This window comes from Bufo bufo, chromosome 3, assembly GCF_905171765.1.
Source record: "Bufo bufo chromosome 3, aBufBuf1.1, whole genome shotgun sequence".
Taxonomy (NCBI): Eukaryota; Metazoa; Chordata; class Amphibia; order Anura; family Bufonidae; genus Bufo; species Bufo bufo.
This window is the reverse complement of record NC_053391.1, coordinates 312,045,322-312,061,818: the sequence shown is the minus strand read 5'-3', so window position 1 is coordinate 312,061,818 and position 16,497 is coordinate 312,045,322. Positions and strand designations below refer to the sequence as shown.

The window sequence follows — 16,497 nt, the reverse complement described above, 5'->3', positions numbered from 1 at the left end:
CAGGCACTGTAGTATTTAATGATATTTTGGACCAAAAGAATGCTCTGGGACAGAATTGTATTAGTAGGGTTCAGTGTATTTGAGGAGCTCAATGAGGCCATATAAAATTAAGCCCCTACAGTAAATTTCACAGGGAACCCTGAAGTTGATATAACTGGCCTGTGAATATAATTGCATATTTATAAAAAAAAATGTGTGTAAAATAGGTACTTTGTACATCCTAACATAACATTACTTTTGTAAATATAACAACAATATACTCAATAATGTGGCCAACTGTATAAATCAGAAACTTCTTCAGGTTCTGAAAGCTCCAGTAGCAGACTGTCACTGGATGCCTGAAGCTCCTGGGAACGTTGACAGTGCTTACAAAGTTAATAGCCTTTTGTATTTGTTCTATGTATACCGTAGAAAGAAAGAGGTGTGCCTGTCTGGTGGGTGGAGTGTTCTGCAGTGACTCAGTGCTATGCGTACTGTATGCACATACCTACGCTCTACACAAATTGCCTGTACACCTGGACAGGATCTGTGCTCTCACACACAGGTAAGACAAAATAAAGGCATTTAATAGGGAAAAAAGAGCTGACATGAAAAAATTTGAATTTATTATCTAATTATTCAGGAAACCAGATTGACTAGTGTGTGATCAGATTATTAGCAAGGACATTTACAGGAGAACAATTCCATATGTGGTTAAAGTTTTATATTTCTCATTTCCAGTGTTTAACTGGTGCTGATGTCACAAGCCTTTGTCATGTTGGATTAATAGTGACATACGGAAGAGGAGATTCTATATTGTCTATGGAAAAGACTCACCTGTGTACCTAGTTTAGACAAACTGAGGCAACACCTCCTATGTGTGCGTGGTACTGATAGCTTTAGGGATTCCTTTTCCTGTTTATGTGTGATGCTGATAGGTGGAGGGAGTTCCATTACTGTCAACATGAAAGCTTGAGGGGGTCAGTTTCCAATGCACCTGTAGTGCAAACATGTGTCATAGTATCATCTGTGCACCATTCTTCCTGACGGTCACTGACAGACCAGACGCGTTCTGTTTACAGTTGCTTCCTTTATCCAATATTTAACCTAGAAGAACAACAATTAAGGATAGTCGAGAAGAAGTTGACCGAACCCTAAGGATGTAATAAAAATTATAATATATGATTGGCAGTGACCCACATGGCATCTGATGACACGTAAAATAGTTCTCAATATATCTTTATAGGCTAGTAATGGGGCGATGTTATTTCTGATAATTTTAATAATTTGTGACTGTCACTCCTCCCTGTGTTTTCATGACTGCAGCAGTGATGCACATGTTTATTGGAGGAGCGTGATGGCTCAGTGGTTAGCACTGGTGCCTTGCAGTGGGGTAAGAAAGTGAATACAGAATTTTAGAAATGCTGGAAAATGTATTAAAAAGGAAAAACTTAAATTTTGCTTGGACTTAAGTATTCTAAGGCTGGGTTCACACGAGCGTGTCCGGATTAGGCCCGGATGCGTCCCGGTGTATTGCAGCAAACCCGCGCGAGTAGGAATGCAATTGCAGTCAGTTTTGACTGCGATTGCGTTCCGATGTTCAGTTTTTATCGGGCGGATGCAATGTGTTTTGCACGCGCGTGATAAAAAACCGACTGTTGTACCCAGACCCGAACTTCTTCACAGAAGTTCAGGTTTGGGTTCGGTGTTGTGTAGATGTTTTTATTTTCCCTCATAACATGGTTATAAGGGAAAATAATAGCATTCTGAAATCAGAATGCTTAGTAGGTGATCAATTGAGGGTTAAAAAAAATTAAAAAAATTAACTCACCTTCTCCTCTTGTTCGCGTAGTTCCCGGTCTCTTCTTTACTTCTTTAATGATGAGCTGAGGGCTAAAGGACCTTTGGTGACGTCAGATCACATGCTCCAATCACATGGTCCATCACCGTGGTGATGGACCATGTGATTGGAGCATGTGATCTGACGTCACCACAGGTGCTAGCCGGTAGTTCATCAATAAAGAAGTAAAGAAGAGACCGGGAACTACGTGAACAAGAGGAGAAGGTGAGTTAATCTTTTATTTTTTTTTAACCCTCAATTGATCACCTACTAAGCATTCTGATTTCAGAATGCTATTATTTTCCCTTATAACCATGTTATAAGGGAAAATAATACAGTGAATAGACTGTCACCTAGCAACCATGCGTGAAAATCGCACCGCATCCGCACTTGCTTGCGGATGCTTGCGATTTTCACGCAACCCCATTCACTTCTATGGGGCCTGCGTTGCGTCAAAAACGCAGAATATAGACCATGTTGCGATTTTCACGCAACGCACAAGTGATGCGTGAAAATCACCGCTCATCTGAACAGCCCCATAGAAATGAATGGGTCGGGATTCAGTGCGGGTGCAATACGTTCACCTACCGCATTGCACCCGCGCGGAAATCTCGCCCGTGTGAGCGCAGCCTAATTCTTTGCTATCACACTTGAAATTTTGCTCTGGGGCCCTCTCATTTGTCTTGATCATCTTTGGCATGTTTCCAAACCTTGATTGGAGTCCATACTGTATATAGTAGATTCAGATGATTGGACATGATTTGGAAAGACACTCCCCCCTCCCCCGCTGTCTATATAAGGTGTCACAGCTGACAATGCATAGCAAAGCCAAAACAAAGCCATGAGCAGGAAAAAACCGCTTGTAGAGCTCAGAGACAGAATTGTGTGGAGGCACAGATCTGGTGCAGGGTACAAAAATTTCTTCTTGGCTGCTCATCGGAAAAGGGCCTTAGTAAAGAAGGTGACCAAGACCTCAATGGTCACTCTGCATGAGCTTCAAAGATCCTGTGTGCAGATGGGAGAAACATCCATAAGGTCAACCATCACAGCAGCATTCCACCAATCTGAGCTTTATGGCAGAGTGACCAGAAAGAAGGCTCTCCTCAATGAAAGGCATGAGACATGAAAGTTTGCAAAAAAGCCCCTAAAGACTGAAAAAGAACATTCTCTGGTCTGATGAGACCAAGATAGCGCTTTTTGGCCTCAATTCTAAGCATCATGTTTGGAGGAAACTAGGCACTACCTAGGCATCATGCTCAGGGCCGGTTCTAGGTGAAATGGGGCCCTGGGGCGAAAAACAATAAGGGCCCCCCCATGACACTTGATGACTTTTACAGAAGAAACTGTATATTTTGGGGCACAATGTAGCGGTATACTGTATATTGTGGGGCACAGTGTAGGCTATATGTGTATAACATAAACATAATTCATATGAAAACGTACAGTTACTTGGCTTGGCCCTTGGGGATCTCGGACGCCACTTCCACACTTTGGCCGGGGGCTCGGCGGAGCTGATGTTGCGTTTTATCCTAATGAGAAAGATTTCATAATAAGAATTTGGAGAAGGGGCAGAGAAATAGCAGAGCAGAGAGAGGATGGTGCTGCTACTAGGGGGTCATAACATGGGGGAGTAATAAAGCCCACCATAATGCCCCCCCAGTAGAAATAATTCTCCTTATAATGTGACAGTGCAAAAAATACCCCCTTGTAATGCCCCCAGTTGAGCTAATGTCCCCATAGTGCTCCCATAATGTGCCAGTATAAAATACCCCTATATAGTGACCCCAGTAAATGCCCCCATAGTGCTCCTCTCCCCCCTAGTGCCCCCCATAATGTACCAGTATAAAATGCCCGATATACAGTACAGACCAAAAGTTTGGACACACCTTCTCATTTAAAGAGTTTTCTTTATTTTCATGACTATGAAAGCATCAAAACTATGAATTAACACATGTGGAATTATATACATAACAAACAAGTGTGAAACAACTGAAAATATGTCATATTCTAGGTTCTTCAAAGTAGCCACCTTTTGCTTTGATTACTGCTTTGCACACTCTTGGCATTCTCTTGATGAGCTTCAAGAGGTAGTCCCCTGAAATGGTCTTCCAACAGTCTTGAAGGAGTTCCCAGAGATGCTTAGCACTTGTTGGCCCTTTTGCCTTCACTCTGCGGTCCAGCTCACCCCAAACCATCTAGATTGGGTTCAGGTCCGGTGACTGTGGAGGCCAGGTCATCTGGCGCAGCACCCCATCACTCTCCTTCATGGTCAAATAGCCCTTACTTTCAAAGTTTTCCCAGTTTTTCGGCTGACTGACTGACCTTAACCACCTCAGCCCCTATGGCTTAAACACCCTGAAAGACCAGGCCACTTTTTACACTTCTGCACTACACTACTTTCACCGTTTATTGCTCGGTCATGCAACTTACCACCCAAATGAATTTTACCTCCTTTTCTTCTCACTAATAGAGCTTTCATTTGGTGGTATTTCATTGCTGCTGACATTTTTACTTTTTTTGTTATTAATCGAAATTTAACGATTTTTTTTGCAAAAAAAATGAAATTTTTCACTTTCAGTTGTAAAATTTTGTAAAAAAAACGACATCCATATATAAATTTTGCTCTAAATTTATTGTTCTACATGTCTTTGATAAAAAAAAAATGTTTGGGTAAAAAAAAAATGGTTTGGGTAATAGTTATAGCGTTTACAACTATGGTACAAAAATGTGAATTTCCGCTTTTTGAAGCAGCTCTGACTTTCTGAGCACCTGTCATGTTTCCTGAGGTTCTACAATGGCCAGACAGTACAAACACCCCACAAATGACCCCATTTCGGAAAGTAGACACCCTAAGGCAGGGGTGCACAACCTGCGGCCCGGGGGCCACATGTGGCCCTTGATACCATTCTGTGCGGCCCCCAACCATCTGGTAACAGACATGTATGTCTATGTTTTGTGACTGCTTAAATTTATTTTTCATGAATTCTTCCATTAGATGGGAGTCCTGGAACTGTAACTAGATATTAATGTTATATACTGTATGTTCAATATACCATAAATACAGTATTTCAGTTGTTAATACCTCTTTAAATTTTATTTTTGGCCCTTGACGTTGGTTCAGTCTGACAATGTGGCCCCTAACCAGAAAACGTTGTGCACACCTGCCCTAAGGTATTCGCTGATGGGCATAGTGAGTTCATAGAACTTTTTATTTTTTGTCACAAGTTAGCGGAAAATGATGATTTTTTTTTTTTTTCTTACAAAGTCTCATATTCCACTAACTTGTGACAAAAAATAAAAACTTCCATGAACTCACTATGCCCATCAGCGAATACCTTGGGGTGTCTTCTTTCCAAAATGGGGTCACTTGTGGGGTAGTTATACTGCCCTGGCATTCTAGGGGCCCAAATGTGTGGTAAGGAGTTTGAAATCAAATTCTGTAAAAAATGCCCTGTGAAATCCGAAAGGTGCTCTTTGGAATGTGGGCCCCTTTTCCCACCTAGGCTGCAAAAAAGTGTCACACATGTGGTATCTCCGTACTCCGGAGAAGTTGGGGAATGTGTTTTGGGGTGTCATTTTACATATACCCATGCTGGGTGAGATAAATATCTTGGTCAAATGCCAACTTTGTATAAAAAAATGGGAAAAGTTGTCTTTTGCCAAGATATTTCTCTCACCCAGCATGGGTATATGCAAAATGACACCCCAAAACACATTCCCCAACTTCTCCTGAGTACGGAGATACCAGATGTGTGACACTTTTTTGCAGCCTAGATGCGCAAAGGGGCCCACATTCCTTTTATGAGGGCATTTTTAGACATTTGGATCCCAGACTTCTTCTCACGCTTTAGGGCCCCTAGAATGCCAGGGCAGTATAAATACCCCACATGTGACCCCATTTTGGAAAGAAGACACCGCAAGGTATTCAATGAGGGGCATGGCGAGTTCATAGAATTTTTTTTTTTTGGCACAAGTTAGCAGAAATTGATTTTATTTATTTTTTTCTCACAAAGTCTCCCTTTCCGCTAACTTGGGACAAAAATTTCAATCTTTCATGGACTCAATATGCCCCTCACGGAATACCTTGGGGTGTCTTCTTTCCGAAATGGGGTCACATGTGGGGTATTTATACTGCCCTGGCATTCTAGGGGCCCTAAAGCGTGAGAAGAAGTCTGGAATATAAATCTCTAAAAAATTTTACGCATTTGGATTCCGTGAGGGGTATGGTTTATGTGAGATTTTATTTTTTTACACAAGTTAGTGGAATATGAGACTTTGTAAGAAAAAAATAATAATTTCCGCTAACTTGGGCCAAAAAAATGTCTGAATGGAGCCTTACAGGGGGGGTGATCAATGACAGGGGGGTGATCAATGACAGAGGGGTGATCAGGGAGTCTATATGGGGTGATCACCCCCCTGTCATTGATCACCCCCCTATAAGGCTCCATTCAGATGTCCATATGTGTTTCGCGGATCCGATCCATGTATCTGTGGATCCGTAAAAATCATACGGACATCTGAATGCAGCCTGACAGGGGGGGTGATCAATGACAGGGGGGGTGATCAGGGAGTCTATATGGGGTGATCACCCCCCCTGGAAGGCTCCAGGGAGACGCCTGTATGTGTTTTGCGGATCCGATCCATCTATCAGTGGATCCGTAAAAATCATGCGGACGTCTGAATGGAGCTTTACAGGGGGGTAATCAATGACAGGGGGGTGATCAATGACAGGGGGGTAATCAATGACAGGGGGGGGTGATCACCACAGTCATTGATCACGCCCCTGTAAGGCTCCATTCAGACGTCCGTATGCGTTTTGCGGATCCGATCCATCTATCAGTGGATCCGTAAAAATCATGCGGACGTCTGAATGGAGCTTTACAGGGGGGTAATCAATGACAGGGGGGTGATCAATGACAGGGGGGGTGATCAGGGAGTCTATATGGGGTGATCACCACAGTCATTGATCACGCCCCTGTAAGGCTCCATTCAGACGTCCGTATGCGTTTTGCGGATCCGATTCATCTATCAGTGGATCCGTAAAAATCATGCGGACATCTGAATGGAGCTTTACAGGGGGGTAATCAATGACAGGGGGGTGATCAGGGAGTCTATATGGGGTGATCACCACAGTCATTGATCACGCCCCTGTAAGGCTCCATTCAGACGTCCATATGCGTTTTGCGGATCCGATCCATCTATCAGTGGATCCGTAAAAATCATGCGGACGTCTGAATGGAGCTTTACAGGGGGGTGATCAATGACAGGGGGGTAATCAATGACAGGGGGGTGATCAGGGAGTCTATATGGGGTGATCACCACAGTCATTGATCACGCCCCTGTAAGGCTCCATTCAGACATCCGTATGCGTTTTGCGGATCCGATCCATCTATCAGTGGATCCGTAAAAATCATGCGGACATCTGAATGGAGCTTTACAGGGGGGTAATCAATGACAGGGGGGTGATCAGGGAGTCTATATAGGGTGATCACCACAGTCATTGATCACGCCCCTGTAAGGCTCCATTCAGACGTCCGTATGCGTTTTGCGGATCCGATCCATCTATCAGTGGATCCGTAAAAATCATGCAGACATCTGAATGGAGCTTTACAGGGGGGTAATCAATGACAGGGGGGTGATCAGGGAGTCTATATGGGGTGATCACCACAGTCATTGATCACGCCCCTGTAAGGCTCTATTCAGACGTCCGTATGCGTTTTGCGGATCCGATCCATCTATCAGTGGATCCGTAAAAATCATGCGGACGTCTGAGTGGAGCTTTACAGGGGGGTAATCAATGACAGGGGGGTGATCAATGACAGGGGGGTGATCAGGGAGTCTATATGGGGTGATCACCACAGTCATTGATCACGCCCCTGTAAGGCTCCATTCAGACGTCCGTATGCGTTTTGCGGATCCGATTCATCTATCAGTGGATCCGTAAAAATCATGTGGACATCTGAATGGAGCTTTGCAGGGGGGTAATCAATGACAGGGGGGTGATCAGGGAGTCTATATGGGGTGATCACCACAGTCATTGATCACGCCCCTGTAAGGCTCCATTCAGACGTCCATATGCGTTTTGCGGATCCGATCCATCTATCAGTGGATCCGTAAAAATCATGCGGACGTCTGAATGGAGCTTTACAGGGGGGTGATCAATGACAGGGGGGTAATCAATGACAGGGGGGTGATCAGGGAGTCTATATGGGGTGATCACCACAGTCATTGATCACGCCCCTGTAAGGCTCCATTCAGACGTCCGTATGCGTTTTGCGGATCCGATCCATCTATCAGTGGATCCGTAAAAATCATGCGGACATCTGAATGGAGCTTTACAGGGGGTAATCAATGACAGGGGGGTGATCAGGGAGTCTATATGGGGTGATCACCACAGTCATTGATCACGCCCCTGTAAGGCTCCATTCAGACGTCCGTATGCGTTTTGCGGATCCGATCCATCTATCAGTGGATCCGTAAAAATCATGCGGACATCTGAATGGAGCTTTACAGGGGGGTAATCAATGACAGGGGGGTGATCAGGGAGTCTATATGGGGTGATCACCACAGTCATTGATCACGCCCCTGTAAGGCTCCATTCAGACGTCCGTATGCGTTTTGCGGATCCTATCCATCTATCAGTGGATCCGTAAAAATCATGCGGACGTCTGAATAGAGCTTTACAGGGGGGTAATCAATGACAGGGGGGTAATCAATGACAGGGGGGTGATCAGGGAGTCTATATGGGGTGATCAAGGGTGAATAAGGGGTTAATAAGTGACAGGGGGGGTGTAGTGTAGTGGTGCTTGGTGCAACATATTACTGAGCTACCTGTGTCCTCTGGTGGTCGATCCAAACAAAGGGGACCACCAGAGGACCGGGTAGCAGGTATATTAGACGCTGTTATCAAAACAGCGTCTAATATACCTGTTAGGGGTTAAAAAAATCACATCTCCAGCCTGCCAGCGAACGATCGCCGCTGGCAGGCTGGAGATCCACTCGCTTACCTTCCGATCCTGTGAACGCGCGCGCCTGTGTGCGCGCGTTCACAGGAAATCTCGCGTCTCGCGAGATGATGCGTATATGCGTGACTGTGCGCAGCGCTGCCACCTCCGGAACGCGAATCTGCGTTAGGCGGTCTGGAGGTGGTTAATTTCTTAAAGTAATGATGGCCACTCGTTTTTCTTTACTTAGCTGCTTTTTTCTTGCCATAATACAAATTCTAACAGTCTATTCAGTAGGACTATCAGCTGTGTATCCACCTGACTTCTCCACAACGCAACTGATGGTCCCAACCCCATTTATAAGGCAAGGAATCCCACTTATTAAACCTGACAGGGCACACCTGTGAAGTGAAAACCATTTCAGGGGACTACCTCTTGAAGCTCATCAAGAGAATGCCAAGAGTGTGCAAAGCAGTAATCAAAGCAAAAGGTGGCTACTTTGAAGAACCTAGAATATGACATATTTTCAGTTGATTCACACTTGTTTGTTATGAATATAATTCCACATGTGTTAATTCATAGTTTTGATGCCTTCAGTGTGAATCTACAATTTTCATAGTCATGAAAATAAAGAAAATTCTTTGAATGAGAAGGTGTGTCCAAACTTTTGGTCTGTACTGTATAGTGCACCAGTAGATGCCCTCAGTGTCCCTCATAATTTGTAAGCATAAAATACCCCTTCTCAGTGCCCCCGTAGATGACCCCATAGTAGTCCTCTCCCCCCTTCCCCATAGTACCCACCACAATGTGTCCCAGTATAAAATGCCCCTATACAGAGCCCCCATATAAAATAACTGTTCTTTGTGGCCTCAGTAGATGCCCCTATAGTGCCACCAATAATGTGCCAGTAAGAAGTGCCCCCATAGATGTCCCCCAATAATGTGCCAGTAAAATGTGCCCTCATAGATGCCCCCAATCATGTGCCAGTAGCCTGAGCCCCCCATCAACATGTGCCAGTAGCCATAGGCGGCCCCCCCCTATCATGTGCCAGTAGCCATAGGCGGCTCCCTGCTATCATGTGCCAGTAGCCATAGGTGGCCCCCCCTATCATGTGCCAGTAGCCATAGGTGGCCCCCCCTATCATGTGCCACTAGCCATAGGGCCCCCCATCATGTGCCACTAGCCATAGGGCCCCCCATCATGTGCCACTAGCCATAGGGCCCCCCATCATGTGCCACTAGCCATAGGGCCCCCCTATCATGTGCCACTAGCCATAGGCCCCCCCTATCATGTGCCACTAGCCATAGGGCCCCCCCTATCATGTGCCACTAGCCATAGGGCCCCCCCTATCATGTGCCACTAGCCATAGGGCCCCCCTATCATGTGCCACTAGCCATAGGGCCACCCCTATCATGTGCCACTAGCCATAGGGCCCCCCCTATCATGTGCCACTAGCCATAGGGCCCCCCTATCATGTGCCACTAGCCATAGGGCCCCCCCTTATCATGTGCCACTAGCCATAGGGCCCCCCCCCTATTATTTGCCAGTAGCCACCAGTATTGTACAGAAGAAAAAAGAAAAAAAAAACACTTATACTTACCTCCTTGGCAGCGATGCGATGCAGGCCTTTTCCGGCCTCTGTCCCGCGCTGTGTACGACTCAGGGCTCAGGCGGCGCGATGACGTCATCGCGCCGCCTGCCGGCCTCTGATAGGCTGCAGGCACTAGACTGGCAGCCTATCAGAGGAAGGGAAAGGGACACACCTCTCCCTCCCCTGCTGCACAGCCATCTGTATCGCTGTCCTGAGGACGGCAATACAGATGACTGGAGATGAGCGCTTCCATAATGGAAGCGCTCATCTCTGTGTGACTGTCCTGCCTAAAGTTAGTTGCGGGCCGGCGCGGGGGGCCCCTAAGGACTCGGGGGCCCGGGGGCAATTGCCCCCCTTGCCTCTATGGAAGCTCCGGCCCTGATCATGCTCTGGGGCGTTTTTCAGCTGCTGGGACAGGGAGACTGGTCAGGGTTGAGGGAAAGCTGAATGGAGCAAAACAGAGATATTCTTAATAAAAACCTGATCTAGTGTGTTCTGGAGCTTAGACTGGACTGAAGCTTTATCTTTGAACAAAACAATGACTCTAAGCACACAGGAGTGGCTTAAGGACAACTCTGTGAATGTCCTTGAGTGGCCTGGCCAGAGCCCTAACTTGAACCCATTCAAACATCTCCAGAGAGACCTGAAAATGGCTGTCCTCCAACAGTCCCCATCCACCCTGACAGAGCTTGAGAGGATCTGCAGAGGAATGGCAGAAAATCCCCATATCCAGGTGTGCAAACCTTGTGGCATCATACCCAAGAAGACTGGAGTCTGTAATCACTGCCAAAGGTGCTTCAACTAAGTTCTGAGCAAAAGGTTCTGAATACTTATGTCAATGAAATGTCAATGAATATTTTAGTTTTTTCCATTTCAATAAATTAGCAAAGATTTCTAACATTCTGTTTTCACTTTGTCATGATGGAGTACTTAGTGCTTAATGATGCGGAAAATCTTGAATTTGTTTTTTATTTTAGCACTAGGCCACTAAATAACAAAACGTGAAAAAGTGAAAGGGTCTGAAGACCTTACAAATGCTTTGTACATTTGATGCCGGGGTAATTGTACTACTGTAATTGTAGAATAAAGTTATTGTGTCACTTATATTACGTAAAGAATGGTATAAAAACAAGACCCTCAAAAAATAATTTTTTTAGGACAGCTGTACATGTATCCACCGATCTGGTTCAGTTGCCCTCAGGCATCAATTAGAAGAAACTTGAAGGGGAACTAAAGCTAGAACTGATCCCATAGTTTTCTACGGGATTGTTCAGTCATCCATTGCATCACTAAAGACACCTGATGTCAAACAGTGCCGGAAAGAACCCTGCATGCATGTGCAGCTGTGCTTCCTTCACTTTAGGGTGCCTGTTCCAGGAATAGGAGCAGGCCCGAGAGATGGGACCTGCACCTATCTTACATTTATGGCATATTCTATTAATATGCCATAAATGTTGAGATTCGACAATGCCTTTAAGTGATACAGAAGGACACAAACCGATGTGACAAATTCATTCCTGTTCTAAGTGTATCAAAGGTTGGCATTACTTTTCATTCTTAGACTGTCTTGGATTTGAAATTACCGTTTAATATTAAAATTTTCGTATCTTTTCATGTTCTTAGCTTCTGTCCTGTTTCACCTACAGAGACGCCCAGTAAGACATTTGGCACATACCATTGAGTAGACCACATTAGGTGAGGTGCAGGTGAAGGTACCTAGGATCTTCTAATATTGATTTGCGCTAGGAATTTTTATCATGTCCTTGGTCATCATGTTTGGACAGCTGATGACCTATTAAAAATTACAGTGAAATAAATGAATGGGCGGCACTGCGCATCAGTCGCGGTCCAGGTGCGCGGTCAAAAGGTAGATACCTGAATACTTGTAGTAAAGAGACCAGCACTCCGTAATTCCAATGATGAAAAAATTATTTCTTTTATTCGTCACCCATATGTCATATGGGTGACGAATAAAAGAAATCATTTTTTCATCATTGGAATTACGGAGTGCTGGTCTCTTTACTACAACTATTAAAAATTACAGTGATCATTTTAAATTTGTACAATTTTTTATATATATATATATATATATATATATTTAGAAATGACGAAAAACGGGCAGCACTCCGGACTTGTGGAAATTCAGTGATGTTTATTCAGTGCAATGCAGCATTTCAGCCCTCACAATGGAGCCTTTGTCAAGCTAATGAACTAGTGCTCTCAACATATTTAAATAGGTGGTTCTCATTATAATTACATAATTGCTCATTAAAACATATTTCACAAATATCAGTACAAAACATGATTATATAGATCATTAAATTACATCGGTGTACATGAATCATCATTATATCAACATGGTATATACATAGTGGAAAACCAACTTTACCACATGCCCAAATCTGTGTTAAATACACAAATATTTACCAATTGCCTCATAAAGTGCAGCTGTGCTAAATTGTGTTAAAGTACATATCAATTTAGAAAAATTAAAAGAGGGACAAACCCACAACACGAGACTCCACACTGCGATCCGGTATTGGCGTCCCCTGGCGTCCCCTGGCGTCCATTGCGCAGGCGCCAGTCTGCATCATTAGATCGCGAGATCCCGTTGCGTCCCGCGCATGCGCACAGAATGCTCAAACTCGTACCTATACGCAGTCGCCGGGACGCACACTAAGCTCGCGAGTCCTCTCCATTTCTCGCGCATGCGCTTTGCGCGGCTGTGAGAAACACGACATCCCAGCAGTATCACACTGCTGCGCATGTACCGAGGGGCGGAGACCAATGCTGTCGTCACTAAGTGACCATGGGGGGCGGAGATCAATGTTGTCGTCACTATGTGACCATAGTAACGATATTTGTATGCGGAAATCGGGAACAGTGGCCATCTGGGGACAGGCGATGTACCTGGAAATATGCACTCAGAGGAATCCAGTGCATAATCTCCAGCGTCACAAGGAACCTAGACCATATCATAGCCAGGCTCCTGTAACAACATCCCCGTCTCCTATGGTCATATTGGGGACGGCGTGGAGGAGAATGTCTATCACAGGTACACGCAGCCATCTCTGGGTGCATGCACCTGTAGGAAACAGGAGACAGGGCACTCTCGTGTCCCATGTCATCTGCTCCTACATCCATCAACCACACCTAACCTCCTCTGTCCCACCAACATCACCGCAAAATTCCTGACATGAATGTCATGCAATTCATTGGTCTCAGATCCTAAGTCATGAAAAAGAGAAAATATATAAATGGAGAGATATGTGCAGAAAGTGAAAAATACATTCAAAGGACATATACAGTGATCGCAAGGGGATCCCATGTTGGGCGTTGTCCTCTCAATTGGAATCAAATTCTCCATCATGATAATTAGGGTTGTCCCGATACCACTTTTTTAGGACCGAGTACAAGTACCGATACTTTTTTTCAAGTAGTCACCGATACCGAATACCGATACTTTTTTTAAATGTCATGTGACCGTTTTGGGGGATCTGTGGATCTGTGGATGACGCACTGTCATGTGGGGGATCTGTGGATGGCACTGTTATGGGGGACCTGTGGATGGCACTGTTATGGGGGATCTGTGGATGGCACTGTTATGGGGATCTGTGGATGGCACTGTTATGGGGGATCTGTGGATGGCACTGTTATGGGGGATCTGTGGATGGCACTGTTATGGGGGATCTGTGGATGGCACTGTTATGGGGGATCTGTGGATGGCACTGTTATGGGGGATCTGTGGATGGCGCTGTTATGGGGATCTGTGGATGGTGCTGTTATGGGGGATCTGTGGATGGCACTGTTATGGGGATCTGTGGATGGCACTGTTATGGGGATCTGTGGATGGCACTGTTATGGGGGATCTGTGGATGGCACTGTTATGGGGGATCTGTGGATGGCACTGTTATGGGGATCTGTGGATGGTGCTGTTATGGGGGATCTGTGGATGGCACTGTTATGGGGATCTGTGGATGGCACTGTTATGGGGGATCTGTGGATGGCACTGTTATGGGGGATCTGTGGATGGCACTGTTATGGGGATCTGTGGATGGTACTGCTATGGGGTGGGATATCTGTGGATGGCATTGTTATGGGGTGGGGGGATCTGAGGATGGCATTGTTATTTGGTGGGGGATCTGTGGATGGTGCTGTTATAGGGGATCTGTGGATGGAACTGTTATGGGGAGGATCTGTGGATGACACTGCTATATGTCATCCACAGATCCCCCTCATAACAGTGTCCCCCAATACACCGGGCCCCGCCGCTCACCGAAGTATTTATAAACGTGAATCCTTATCCTGTTGTTAAGTTGAACTAACGCTGCCCTCTCCCATGTTCCCCTGTATCCCCCTGTATCTCCACAGCACTTACTTAAGCTTCCATAGCAGGCAGAGCGGACGGCACCAGTAACGTCACTCACTGACGTCGCGCGCCTGCTCCGCCTGCTTCACTCATAAAGTGGGCGGAGCAGGCGCTCTACGTCAGTGAGTGACGTTACTGCTGCCGTCTGCTCTGCCTGCTATGGAAGCTTAAGTAAGTGCTGTGGGGATACAGGGGAACATGGGAGAGGGCAGCGTTAGTTCAACTTAACAACAGGATAAGGATTCACGTTTATAAATACTTCGGTGAGCGGCGGGGCCCGGTGTAAGAGTACAGTGACTGCACCGGGCCCCGCCCATAGTTACGCCCATAGTATTCTATTTATGTATCGGGGCGGGGTATCGGCGGCTGAGTACCGCCGAGAAAACTCGGAATCGGTCCCGATACCGATACTAGTATCGGTATCGGGACAACCCTAATGATAATCTATAGAAAAGGAAGACAAAAAAAGGGAAAATAAATAGAGAGCACAATCCTAACCCACACATTCTCAGATAGAAGACACGCATCCCACCGGCGCCCAGCTAAGTCACCCTAAAATCAACATTGAGTCCGCAGGGTTTTAGGGTTTGCAATTGGAAAATCCAATATAGTTCCCGCTGCTTCAGCATCACTGACCTGTCACCCCCCCGTCGTGGCATGGCGATCTGGTCAATGACCCTGAAGCGCAGGTCTTTTTCAGTATGTAATGCTTCCGTGAAATGTTTGGACACCGGTAAATCTAGTCTCTTCTTCCTAATGATGTACCTGTGATGATTCAATCTTGTCTTGACATCCCATGTAGTCTCCCCTACATAAAGGAGATGACAGGGGCACTCCAACAAGTATACTACATAGGAGGAGTCACAGGTCAAGTGATGTTTAATCATATACTCCTCTCCTGTCCGTGGGTGCACAAAATGTGCACCCCTTAACATGAGTGGGCAATTCACACACCCATGACAAGGAAAGCAACCCTTCCTGGATGCACCAAAGTATGTACTGAATGCAATCTTTTTAGTCCCGATGTCAGCCCGTACAAGATGATCTTTAATATTGCGTGTACGTTTATAAGACATCATTGGAGGGTTGGCAAATTCGGGAATGTTTCTGAAGTTACTGCCCAATATGGGCCAATGTCCCTTCAAAATATTACCGATTTTGTCACTCAGGGGTGAGAACCGGGTTATAAACGGGATACGTTTGGTATCCTTTACCTCATTCGTCCCCTTTTCCAAGAGGGTTTTCCTAGGCTGTTGCATAGCCCTCACCTTATGTTGTTCTATCAATTTCTTAGGGTATCCCCTTTTGATAAATTTTTCACCCATTGTGGTGAGTCTATCAATGGTATCTTCTTCACCCTGTACTATCCTCCTGACCCTAAGCAGCTGGCTATAGGGTAATGATCTCACCATGCTCCTGGGATGACAACTGTTGTATTGAAGCAACGTGTTTTTATCAGTTTTTTTAGTAAAAAGATCCGTGTGTAGAGAGTCTCCTCGTCTACACACTGTCACATCAAGGAACTCGATATGGGTTTCAGAAAAAACCAATGTGAATTTGACCTCACGGTCAATCCCATTGAGGAAGTCACCAAACTGATGTAACCCCTCAATGGAACCTGTCCACAACAGGAAGATGTCGTCTATGTAACGCCACCACCCCAGCACTTGTCTGAAGTGGTGGCTAACATAGACGTACATCTCCTCTAGATGGGCCATATAAATGTTCGCGTAATTGGGCGCCACATTTGAGCCCATTGCGGTACCACGCAATT

General features: G+C 45.5%; 1 protein-coding gene across 1 annotated transcript in view; it reads left to right on the top strand.

The window, feature by feature from the left end:
* Positions 1 to 453: 453 nt before the first annotated feature.
* The window catches only part of SYTL1 (synaptotagmin like 1), a 71,681-nt gene continuing 55,637 nt past the window's right edge, over positions 454 to 16,497 (top strand). The window contains exon 1 of the mRNA XM_040424264.1: positions 454 to 544. The gene's annotated coding sequence lies outside the window, so the exon portion shown is untranslated. The remainder of the gene's footprint in view (positions 545 to 16,497) is intronic.